The sequence below is a fragment of the Macaca thibetana genome, chromosome 16 (assembly GCF_024542745.1).
Source record: "Macaca thibetana thibetana isolate TM-01 chromosome 16, ASM2454274v1, whole genome shotgun sequence".
In the NCBI taxonomy this organism is placed as follows: Eukaryota; Metazoa; Chordata; class Mammalia; order Primates; family Cercopithecidae; genus Macaca; species Macaca thibetana.
Window position 1 is genome coordinate 7,030,022 of NC_065593.1, and position 11,146 is coordinate 7,041,167.

General features: G+C 41.7%; 1 long non-coding RNA gene across 1 annotated transcript in view; it reads right to left on the bottom strand.

Annotated features, from left to right (window-relative positions):
- Window positions 1-6,982, bottom strand: part of LOC126938404 (uncharacterized) — a 52,356-nt gene extending 45,374 nt beyond the window's left edge. Inside the window, exon 1 of the long non-coding RNA XR_007720084.1 lies at window positions 6,223-6,982. This is a non-coding gene — a long non-coding RNA (uncharacterized LOC126938404). The remainder of the gene's footprint in view (window positions 1-6,222) is intronic.
- Window positions 6,983-11,146: the final 4,164 nt, after the last annotated feature.

Here is an 11,146-nt window from a genome sequence, read left to right on the forward strand (position 1 = left end):
AAAAAATTAGCTGGTGACAGGTACCTGTAATCCCAGCTACTAGGGAGGCTGAGGCAGAAGAATCACTTGAACCCAGGAGACGGGGGTTGCAGTGAGCCAAGATCATGCCATTGCACTCCAGCCTGGGCAACAAGAGTGAAACTGTCTCGAAAAACAAAAGAGTTGGAATGCCACCGACACAATGCTTTGGGTTGTGGTGCTTATACTACCCTCGAATTTCTACCAAGACAAACCTAACGCTGCAACATTCTATCAGAACAAGAACAGTTGTTCCAAACTGGCCATTGAAATGAGGAGTCCTGGCCGGGCGCGGTGGCTCAAGCCTGTAATCCCAGCACTTTGGGAGGCCGAGGCGGGTGGATCACGAGGTCAGGAGATCGAGACTATCCTGGCTAACATGGTGAAACCCCGTCTCTACTAAAAATACAAAAAACTAACCGGGCGTGCTGGCGGGCGCCTGTAGTCTCAGCTACTTGGGAGGCTGAGGCGGGAGAATGGCGTGAACCCGGGAGGCGGAGCTTGCAGTGAGCCGAGATCACGCCACTGCACTCCAGCCTGGGAGACACAGCGAGACTCCGTCTCAAAAAAAAAAAAAAAAAAAAAAAAAAAAAAAAGAAATGAGGAGTCCTTCAGTCTTAGAGGAAGGGTAAAGACAATAAACTGTCAGTGATTTTAAAACCCTTCTGGTCCAGGATATTATGCTTCTTGCCACAAAATGGCAAGAAAATACATGCCTGAAATTCTGGTTTTGTTCTTCTTTAAATAGATAGACATTCACTGACAACCTCATTAATACTGATGCTGTGCCATTTCTTCTGAAAACTCATTTAGACAAATTATCCCTCTCAAAAGCAATAACACTGTTTATACATCCCCTTTCCTGACCAAATTTGTTCAGGAATGTGAAAATCCTAATGTTATCCATTTGAAACACACTAATTGAACCATCCTGGTGCTGGCTCATAAAAGCAGGCTATTAAAATCAGTGGGCCAGCTATGCTAAGTACAATAAGCCAGTCACAAAAAGACAAATATTGGGTGATTCCACTCATATGAGGTACCTAGAGTAGAGGCAAAAACTAGAATAGAAATTACCAGGGGCTGGGAGGTGTTTAATGGGTATAGAGCTTCAGTTTTGCAAGATGAAAAAGTTTTGGAGAAGGATGGTGGTAATAGTTACACAACAATGTGAATGTACTTAACACAACTGAACTGTACCCTTAAAAGTGGCTGAGATGATAAATTCTCTGTTATATGTATTTTCCTACAATCAAAAATAATATTAATAAGAATATTAGAGGACCATAATCAACTCTACCCTCTTTCTACACGTTTGATACACAACCAAATGGTCGAGTCAGAAAATGTTAGAGGGGCCGGGCACGGTGGCTCACGCCTGTAATCCCAGCACTTTGGGAGGCTGAGGTGGGTGGATCACTTTGAGCTCAAAAGCTCAAGACCACCCTGGCCAACATGGTGAAACCCCATCTCTACTAAAAATACAAAAATTTGCCAGGTATGGTGGTGCAGGCCTATAATCCCAGCTACTCAGAAGGCTGAGGCATGAGAATTGCCTGGACCTGGGAGGCAGACGCTGCAGTGAGCCTAGATCGTGCCACTGCACTCCTCCAGTCTGGATGGCAGAGTGGGACTCTGTCTCCAAAAAAAAAAAAAAAAAAGAAAGGGCCAGGCAGAGTAGCTCATGCATGTAATTCCAGCACTTTGAGAGGCTAAAGCAGGTGGTTGCTTGAGGCCAGGAGTTTGAGACCAGCCTGAGCAACATGGCAAAACTTCGTCTCTACAAACAATTCAAAAATTAGCTGGGCGTGATGGCATGTGCTGTAGTCCCAGCTACTTGGGAAGCTGAGATGGGAGGATTGCATGAGCCTAGGGAAGCTGAGTATGCAGTGAGCTGAGATCATGCCAGTGTACTCCAGCCTGGCTGACAAAGAGACCCTGTCTCAAATTTAAAAAAAGAAAAAAGAATGATACATGCAGAATTTTTATAACGAGTAACTCCTGACTTTGGTTAAAATAAATTTTGAGACCGGGCATGGTGGCTCATGCCTGTAATCCCAGCACTTTGAGAAGCCAAGGTGGACAGATCACAAGGTCAGAAGTTTGAGACCAGCCTGGCCAATATGGTGAAACCCCTTCTCTACTAAAAATACAAAAACAAAAAAAAAATAGCCGAGTGTGGTGGCACATGCCTGTTATCCCAGCTACTCGGGAGGCTGAGGGAGGAGAACTGCTTGAACCTGGGAGGCAAAAGCTGTAGTGAGCCAAGATCACTCCATTGCACTCCAGCCTGGGCAACAGAGTGAGATTCCATCTCAAAAAAATAAATACAAAAATAAATTTTGATATAGCCATATGATTCAATGTAAAGCCTTTTCTTAAAAAGTATCTTCATGAGAATGTTTAATGGCAGGGAAGATATTTATCCCATATCATTATACAAACAAAGCAGGTTACATAATAATTTGTTTAATAGGATTTTATTTTTAAAAGGTAAATATGGGCCAGGCACGGTGGCTCAAGCCTGTAATCCCAGCACTTTGGGAGGCCGAGACGGGCGGATCACGAGGTAAGGAGATCGAGACCATCCTCGCTAACACGGTGAAAACCCGTCTCTACTAAAAAATACAAAAAACTAGCCGGGCGAGGTGGCGGGAGCCTGTAGTCCGAGCTACTCGGGAGGCTGAGGCAGGAGAATGGTGTAAACCTGGGAGGCGGAGCTTGCAGTGAGCTTGATATCTGGCCACTGCACTCCAGCCTGGGCAACAGAGCAAGACTCCGCCTCAAAAAAAAAAAAAAAGGTAAATATGTAGATAAATAGATAGAGGTAGTTATCTAGAAGCACAGGTAGTGTATTATTAAATATAGCTATTTCATCGGTGATGAGATTACTGCTGATTTTTACGGTCATATGTTTGCTTCAGTGAATTTTCATTTATAGATCTGTGTTCTTTTCGAATAGCGAAAATAAGTTTTCTTAACAAATAAGAGATATACTATACATATGTGTTTAGTATGTGTATGAATTTTCAGCCAAGCAGCATTGTATTTATACAGTGGTTCTCAAATGACAGCTCACAGACCCTGGCCATCCCCAAGGCAACTTGCAGGAAGTCTATGAAATCCAAACTACTCTCAAAATATTTTTTTCCTACCCCCGTAGATATCATTATTACTTAAAAAACTACAAATTATCGTGATTAGGACTTGAGTAAGTGATAGATACATTCTTGAAAATGAACAAAGTGAGACTGCCACTTCAAGGAAAACAATTGGCAGCATTTGTTGCTAATGATTAAATACATGCTTTCAAGTGAAAACCAGAATTGTATCAGCCACCATGAACTTAACAGCTTGCTATGCTTTGAAGATTTTTCTGATGATATGAGGGGCAATGGATGTGATTGTTTTATATTATATTAAAGATGAACTGTTATTTGGAAAAGCTACATAATTCAGTGAACAAGTCTTTTCCAAATGGCCCATGCAAACTGAAGAATCACGTGTGGGTTAAAGATTTATTCAATGTGCAAGGCAGACCAATGAATTTTAATGTAACAGGTCACAAAAGTTCATTAATATGGTTTCAGATTCCACCTTGTAACTAACCTTTAAGAAACTACTACTTAATGGTATGGCAATTACTCAAAAAATTAAAAATAGAATTACCACACAATCTTAGTAATTCTGCTTCTGGGTATATAACCAAAAGAAGTAAAAGCAGGGACTCAATCAGGCATTTGTGCAACTATCTTCATAGCAGCAATATTCACAATAACCAAAAAGTGGATGCAATCCGAGTGTCCTTGAAGGAATAGATGAACGAACGAACGAATGAACGAATGAATGAATGAATGAATGAATGAAATGTGGTATACATATGTAATTGGGATATTATTCAGCCTGAAAAAGGAAGGAAATTTGGACCCATTCTACAACATGGATGAACCTTGAAGACATGCTAAGTGAAATAAGCAAGTCACAAAAAGATAAATACTGTATGATTCCACTCATATGAAGTGCACAGAGCCGTCAAATTCATAGAAACAGAAAGCAGAATGGAAATTGCCAGGACCTGGGGGAAGTCAGGACTGGAGAGTTATTGTTTAATGGATGCAGCGTTTCAGTTTCGCAAGATGAAAAGAGTTCTGGAGATGATGGTGATGGTTGACAGTGATGTTAATGTTCACTTAAAAATGGTGAAGAAGTGGCCGGGCACGGTGACTCAAGCCTGTAATCCCAGCACTTTGTGAGGCCTAGGTGAGTGAATCACAAGGTCAGGGGATCGAGACCATCCTGGCCAACATGGTGAAACCCCGCCTCTACTAAAAAAAAAAAAAAAAAAATTAGCCGGGCGTGGTAGTGCACGCTTATAGTCCCAGCTACTCCGAGAGGCTATCGAGGGAATCACCTGAACCTGGGAGGCGGAGGTTGTGGTGAGTGGAGATCACACCATTGCACTCCAGCCTGGTGACACAGCGAGACTCCGTCTCAAAAAAAAAAAAAAAGGTGAAGAAGAAAAGAAGAAGGAAAGAGGAGGAGGAGAAAGGAGGGAGGAAGGGAGGAAGGAAGGAGGGAGAAAAGAAAAGAAAGATCAACACACTACTTGTCAAGTTTGGGTATCACATCAAAGAAAAATATACACGATTGGCCGGGTGCGGTGGCTCACACCTGTAATCCCAGCACTTTGGGAGGCCGAGACGGGCGGATACGAGGTCAGGAGATAGAGACCATCCTGGCTAACACGGTGAAACCCCGTCTCTACTAAATATACAAAAAATTAGCCGGGCGAGGTGGCAGGGGCCTGTAATCCCAGCTACTTGGGAGGCTGAGGCAGGAGAATGGCGTGAACCCGGGAGGCGGAGCTTGCAGTGAGCCGAGATCGCGCCACTGCACTCCAGCCTGGGCGACAGAGTGAGACTCCGTCTCAAAAAAAACAAAAAAAAGAAAAATATACACGATTATCTAAAAGGCTATTAAAATATTCTTCCTCTTTCCAACCATATATTTGTGTGAGGCCAGATTCTCTTCATATGCTTCCACCAAACAAAATATTACAACAAATTACATGCAGAATCAGATATAAAAATTCAGCTGTCTTCTATCTACCAAGCCAGACACAAAACAGATTTGCAAAAAGTTAAAGCAATGCCACTCTTCCTGATATATAGTCTTTTCTTTGAGAAAATATAATTATTTTCCATAATATGTTCTTATGTTAATATATAGTGGTTTTATTATTTTTAAATGGATTAATAATAATTTTTAACATGATTCTCAGTTCTAACGTCTAAAATATGATTAATATCAGTAGATATAGCCCACATAAACAACAGCACTTGGTGGGTTTCGTACTTTTTAAGAGTGAAAAGTGTCCTGAGACCAAAAAGAATCTCTGATTTGGTACATAGTAAACCCTCAATAAACATTTGTTAAATGACTTTCCTCTTTCCCCTTCCTCACTGGGAGTGTACCCTACAGGATAGGAAGTCACAACTTCTCAGTCTCCATGCTAATCAATGTATGACGTTTCTCAAAAAATCTGCAGGAGATTTGTCTCACGCCCTGGGTACCCTCCCAGCAGCACGTGCTGGGAATCTTGCACTGTCCTGTTTGTCAAAAGCACAGATCCTACTCTCTTAATAACCATTTGCCAAAAGTGTTGTCAAACAGCTAACTGCACATAATTGAGCTTCTGAAAGAATATGCCCTCTGGTGAGTTTAAAAGAAATGTTACAAATTAAGATAGTAGATGATTATGTGAGACATACATCAAAATTGTCAGAAGGCTGCTATCTCAAAAATTACGAACTTGGCAAACGGATATATGTGGTTCCATGACTGTCCACTGAGCTTTCTCTCTTGATTATTTTATCCAGGCATTTGCTGCCTCAGAAGTTGTTGTAATTCATATTGCCTTTCATCATAAGCCTGGATTTGTACAAAGGAGTGATTAATTTAAAAAAAAAAAAATCTCATTACTTGAGATACATTCCTGAAGTTTGTAACAAAAACCACCAAAACAGATGGAAGGGCTGGAGACCCAGCTGCCGGAGGAACTGTATTCCTGTCTCTTTTGATCAATGAAATTGATGGGATGATCATTAGTGGGGGAGTAAATAATAAGGACTCTCCTGGCTGAATCTTGGATATCTCTGTGAGTGCAATGCTGAGCTTTCCTAGCAATGTAGGACACCAACTCACCTTTTGCAGCCCACATTCTTGATGCTCTGCTCATGGGCCAGAATAGCTTCTTCCAATCTGCACCCCGGCTCTTCTCCTTTGGGTTCTGTCTGACCACTGGAGGCCACTCAGGCAAAGTGGGGACAAGCCTGGGAGGTAATGCCTCTTGGGAAAATCCCTCCACCAATAGCTTGCAACAGCTGAGAGATGAATGACTCAGCTCCCTTTCCCCTTGGATGGCATAATTCTGGAATTTGCTCTACACTCTCTCTGGGGGTTCCCCAGAGATACTGAGCCTAGTTGGTCACAGGGGCCATCTGCTCAATAATGCATATTTGATTGGCTTCCTTCGACATTTCAATTTCCTACTTCCCTTCTGGTGTTTCCCAGGATCGCCTCCCAAATAAACTGTTTATACTAAAATCTTTGTCTCAGGGACTGCTTCTGGAAAACCCAAGCTACGACTTGATTTTACATGTCAAACGTCGAACCTTCAATTACCCTTTTTAAAGATTTTGTCGGCTCCCTGAGAGCAGTGAGTGTGTTCTTACAAACTGAGGATCCTGCTCCCAGCACCCTCTGCACTTTCTCTCTGGGGGAACCCAACTCTTCCTATAACATAGTATAGCCTGACAAGAAGCAATAAAGCTCTTTTTTTTTTTTTCCTCAATATCAGGGCACTGCCTTTGCAGAGGGTCCACATTTTCACTGTCCCTCGACTACCTGCCAGCTGCATTCCATTTTCAGCACCTATAGGGTCCCCAGGCAGAAGCCAAGGAAGAATAGTTCTCACCAGGGTGAAAGAGGAGAAAACGCAGCTGGGCCAGGCTGCAGGCAGCTGCCTCCACGCCAGCAGCCCCCCGCCTGGCTGGGTGGTCACATTCCTGCCCTGCTTCTCCACACGGCCACTCTCCTGGTCACCGAGTATTTGCATGGGCTTTGCCCCCAGTTATCTCTGTCCCTTGATCTCCGTTTGCTTTTCCGGCCTCTGACCCCTCTGTTGGCCAAAACTTCAAGTGTTATCATGCTCTTTTGTCCTAGTCACTCCTCTGTCCTGGCAGCCTCAACTGACCGTCAACAGCACAGGCACAGAGTGGGAGGGGGTGAGGGAGAGAATTTCATTTGGTCCATTGAGTGGTTAAAAGAAAAAAGGTTGCTTTTATTATTTTGTTTCTTTCTTTTTAAGCAAGTAACTTGTTTAACTTGCATTGACCAACCATTTGACCTAATCGACTCTTCAGTTCCAATGGTCAGGCTGATAGAAGTAGGTAAATAGATGAGAAAGAGCCCAGCAGTTCAAGGCCTCCTGGCTTTCCCTCCTACTTCCGATCTGAAAGTAAGAGAAACTGCAATGAAAAAACCAAGTTTCTAAGCTCGTGGAAGGGAGGGCGGCCTGGCACTGTTTACTTCATGAGAGAGTCGTGGTTGAGAAAACAGAAATTCTCATGCCGATTGAAGTTTTAAAAACGTTCTGTAGAAAACAAAAACATTCTAACATTTTCATTTAGAAAACAAAAGTAAATTCCTCCCTAAGGCATCCATGCTTTGGTTCGTAGATTAGGCCTTCAAAAATTACCTCATCAAGAATATAAACACGTCATTCTGAACGAAATGATGCCAATTCAAATTCCTGGTTAAAAACATTAGCTAGGCATGATGGCTTATGCTGGTAGTCAGGAGAGTGAGGCAGGAAATCCTGAGCCCAGCAGTTCGAGACTATAGCAAACTACAATGGTACCTGTGAATAGCACTCCATAGACAGTGGCAACATAGAGAGACGTCATCCCTAAAAAATAACATAAAATAATAACAAAGAAAAGCCTACCTACACTAAGAGTGAAAGGCAAAAAATGAGGGCATGGTTAGCATTTCATTGATCCCCCTGACACACACACACACACACATACATGTACACATATGTACATGCTTTCCGTGTATACTCACAAACAAGGTTCATATTGTCAGTGATCTATAAAAAAATGAGGGACTTGCCAAAAAGAAAAGAAACAGAAAATACTTGACAATTAGAATATTTTGACTGGGTACGGGGAGCCACGCCTGTAATCCCAGCACTTTGGGAGGCTGAGGTGGGATCACCTGAGGTCAGGAGTTCGAGACCAGCCTGGCCAACATAGTGAAACCCTGTCTCTACTAAAACTACAAAAATTAGCCGGGCATGCTGGTAATCCCAACTACTTGGGAGGCTGAGACAAGAGAATCACTTGAGCCTGGGAGGCAGAGTTTGCAGTGAGCAGAGATCGAGCCACTGTACTCCAGCCTGAGCAACAGAACAAGACGACTCTGTCTCAAAAAAAAAAAGCAAAAAACAAAAAACAAAAAACAAAGAAAGAAAAGAAAAAGAGAAAAAAATGGAGGACATGGCTAGCATTTCATTGATCCCCCCAACACACACACATATATGTACACATACGTACCTACTCCCCATATATACTCACAAACAAGGTCCACATGTCAGTGACCAAAAAAAAAAAAAAATAAAAAATAAATAAAAATTCCGGGACTTGTCAAAAAGAAAAGAAAGAGAAAATACTTGAAAATTATAATATCTTGGCTGGGCACGGTGGCTCACGCCTATAATCCCAGTACTTTGGAAAGCCGAAGTGGGTGGATCACCTCAGGTCGGGAGTTTGAGACCAGCCTGGCCAACATGGAGAAATCCCGTCTCCACTAAAAATTATACAAAAATTAGCTGGGTGTGGTGGCCCATGCCTCTAATCCCAGCTGTCAGGAGGCTGAGACAGGAGAATCACTTGAACCCGGGAGGCGGAGGTTGCAGTGAGTTGAGATCATGCCACTGCGTTCCAGCCTGGGCAGCAGAGTGAAACTCTGTCTCAAAAAAAAAAAAAAAAAAGAAAATTATAGTATCTTTTAGTTACATCTATATAAAAACATTGGCATTCTATCTGATGGGATAGGGCTCAGGCAATATTTTTCATTCTCTCTTTTCCCAATAATGAAAATAAAAGCATTTAAAAACCCTGAACATAAAACCAGACTGATTGTTTTAACAAAAAGATTAATCAATAGAACCCAAATGTTCGAGTAATTTTTTAAAAAATTTGTATCCCTACTTCATTTTTTCTGAAAAGTAATTTGATAACACTTATTAAAACCCTTAAAAATTTTATTCTGTTTGACCTAGAAATTAGAATTTTATAAATCTATACCAAAAAATTTTCCAAAATTCAGACCCAGGTTTATGCTCAAGATATCCACTGAAGTACTGATTAAAATTACATGAACCTGGAAGCAATTTACATTCTAATAATAGAATTGGACATAAAAGCAAATTATAGTATATTCATGCTATAGAGTATACCACATTCTATATTTGCTCATCAAAAGTATCATAAAAATTATAATTCTTTAAAAATAATATCAACTAAAAATAAGATGTAAACCTGTATGTTTGGTGTAATTTTGACTATAAGAAGTATATATACATATGCATGTATGTGTACACAAATACATACATGTTTCTGACATTTACAGGAGGTATATATGTGTGTGTGTGTATGATTTTGCAAGAGACAGATTATTATTCTTACATTTAGTAAATACATATTATTTCTAAATGCATCCATGCATAAACCACTCCATCATACCTGCTCAGTCATTTCAATCAGAACAACCCAGCCATGCTCTCAGGCTGCTAGGACCTCCCGAAGGTTCTAGAATGAGATTGTCACCTGGTACTCTACATTCTTGGATAATCAGGATGAGCACAAAAATTTATGGGAATTAATCACAACACCAATTTGTGAATCATACAAATTAAGACTTCATTTATTTTGAGTTAGAAATAATCTCAATCTCCAGACTTGGTCAGACTCCCCTTAATGCACATACCTTGGCTATCTCCCGTATGGCATTTATCACAATAAGACACTCACATGCGCTTCTTTGTTTAGAGCCTGTCTTCCCTCACGCATGAGAGCAGAGGTGGTATCTCTTTTGTGCCTCTCTCTAATCCTAGCATCAGCACCACATATGGGATAGCAGATGCCAGCACTGCCCAGCTCTGTGTCATCATGCCCCACCTTTGGGTTGACCTGCGGGGAAGGAGGACAGGTGCCAGCAAACCGATGGCGTCCTACCTCAAGTCTCTGCTTCTTTCTATTTAGGAGTTTGCTAGAGATATGCAGACACATCAATGTCTCCAGGGGTTCATCTCAACCAATGAGGGGCAGGAGGAAACGCCCAACCCCACCCCTATCCTCTTCATGGACCATTCTCAGACGCTCCACATGTTTTCTCAGAGTGTCCACAGCAGGATGGAGCCCTCCTCCTTAACACGACCTTCATGGGCTCTCTGCCTCTCCTTGCCTCACTTTTCTCCTCTCTCATTCCTGCATCCTGGGGTGATCTCACAAATAAACTACCTGAACCCCCATTCCTTTCCTCAGACTCCTCTTAGAGGTAAGCCCCACTGAGACCTGTGGTTCCTAGTAGGTTTTTGATCAATATCCTTTGAACAGGTGGATGAGTGACTAAATTCTCACTGTGCCTCGTCTGGGGCTAACAGCGTGTAGTGAACCCTCTTCTCATAAATAGTATGAAATTATTGCAATAAAGAAGTCTATGAGAGGAATCAATAAAACCAAATTTGATGGCAAACTTACGTCTTCTGATCTTTATAAAACAATTAGGTGCTATTAACAAGTTGCTTGCATGGCTAAATAAAGCAGGTCTCTGAAAATCTATGCCTTTGTATCATGGCCATATTTTTCAGTTAAAGGAAACCCTCATTGCATCCGGGGAGAAAGCTACCATTTTTGAAGGGGTCCAGTAGTCATAGACTCCCTCATTTCTCAGAAAATAAAGGTCATGGATTAAACTAAATTTAGGGTAGAAACCAAATAGTTCATTTTTTACTAGTTACACATCATTAGGAAAATATTCTCAGCTTCACTGTTCATGAGCC